The sequence below is a fragment of the Oryx dammah genome, unplaced genomic scaffold, assembly GCF_014754425.2.
Source record: "Oryx dammah isolate SB20612 unplaced genomic scaffold, SCBI_Odam_1.1 HiC_scaffold_26, whole genome shotgun sequence".
Classification (NCBI taxonomy): Eukaryota; Metazoa; Chordata; class Mammalia; order Artiodactyla; family Bovidae; genus Oryx; species Oryx dammah.
Window position 1 is genome coordinate 77,378,821 of NW_024070210.1, and position 2,012 is coordinate 77,380,832.

Below are 2,012 nucleotides of genomic sequence, written 5' to 3' on the forward strand. Positions count from 1 at the left end.
CTGCTGCTGCTGCTGCTGCTGCTGCTGCTGCTGCTAAGTCGCTTCAGTCATGTCTGACTCTGTGCAACCACATGGACTGCAGCCCACCAGGCTCCTCCATCCATGGGATTTTCCAGGCAAGAGTACTGGAGTGAATCACACCCTGACCTATGTTAACTCCATGCAAACCTTGATTTTATATTTTTATCTTTTCAGGAATTTTATATGAGTAAGTGAAAGTTGCTCAGTTGTGTCCAACTCTCCAGGCCAGAATACTGGAGTGGGTAACCTGTCCCTTCTCCAGGGGCTCTTCTCAACCCAGGGATTGAACCCAGGTCTTCCACATTGCAGGCAGATGCTTTACTAGCTGAGCCACAAGGGAAGTCCAAGAATACTGAATTGGGTAGCCTATCCCTCCTCCAGCGGATCTTCTTGACCCAAGAATTGAACCGAGGTCTCCTGCATTGCAGGAGGATTCTTTACCAACTGAGCTATGAGGGAAGCCCCATATGAATAAAGTCATACAATACAAAAAAGCTTTTGAGAAGTCTGCATCTTTGTGAGGTGGAGCATATGGTACTAGGCGTGTATGATCGCTTTCCTTGCCACCACTCTCACTATTTTTTAACCCAATTGTTTTGAACTTTTAAGTTATTTTACATAAATAACTCATCATTTCAACTGTTTGAATTCCTTTACAATTTTATTTGTGTTTTTACAAAAGAAACATTATGGCAACTGATAATGAGCAGGTTCTTTGGAGTGCTGGACGAACTCATAATCAAGTTAAGACTTATTCTTCATGCAAAGCTAACTGTACCAACGCCATTATGACTATTTCTAATATTTTTAAGACAAATTCTATTGGTCAAATATCACTTTAGCAGCACTAATTGGGGTATGTTTATTATTTGATGTTTACAGGAGTTGACACTAAATAACATCTTCAACAATTCTTTAACATTGTTGCACAATCAATGGGCTTGTTGAACCAAATTATAGCATTAGGATGGTTACTGCTTCAAGTGAAGCCAATATGTTAGTAAGTTTTTTTATTGATAGAAGAAAATCATAAAGTAGGGGAAATCATAAATATATAACACACTAGTGTAAAAGTGGGCAAGTACCACTAAAAAGATGAAAAATAGAAGAATGCAAAAGGTAGTGTGACAAACAGTGGTTCCAGATATCTTAGAGAATTCTCTAGTGGTCTTACATGGAGATATCCACTTTAGGCAGTTGTATATTTGTTTCAAGGATCTTGGGTCAACCCCATCTTCTGTGGATTATCTGCTTCTGACCATTCTCTGGAGAACCTCGGTTTAATATCTCTAATGTAAGTAACTTTACAATTCTTGTCAATTAGGGATGCATGATGTTATAGTAGTTGGTACACATGCGATGAAGGATCAATTTCTTGTACTTTACCTGCTGAATTGATAAAAAATAGAACATATTAAAGTCATTTCCACAAGTTCAATGGCAGTTTTTTTCTCTGGGTATTTTGCCAGTACTCAGTCATCCAGGTTGTCATGAAAAAACATTAAATGAAAGGCTAGGAAATCAACCTGTGCCTGTGATGAAAGGACTGATTATAATGGGTTTACTTATTTAGTTCATTTGGTTAAGGATTGGAATATGTGTGATTTGCGCCCTTGTGAATTACATGGGCATATCAAGGACCAGATGGTAGTGAGACAAGGTATGACTTTGTGAGGGAAGAAAGCAGGGCTATGGGGGCCAAGATTAATTAATAATGTATGAGGCCACAGTAGTTCAAGGGTGTCTGATACTGTAATTCATTTCAGTTCTAATATTCAATTTGTTCTTTCCACTTCTTCAGAACATAGAGGGACAATAAGAGCAATAAAATGTCTGAGTGAGGGCAAAACTTTATATAACTAGCTCAGAGAAACTGCCTCCTTATATATATACAACTTGAAATGACACAGGTAGTAAACTCAGCATCACGTTCATTTTTAATTATGGTGAGTGCTGTGGTTTAAAAAAGATTACTTCAACCCATGTGAAGA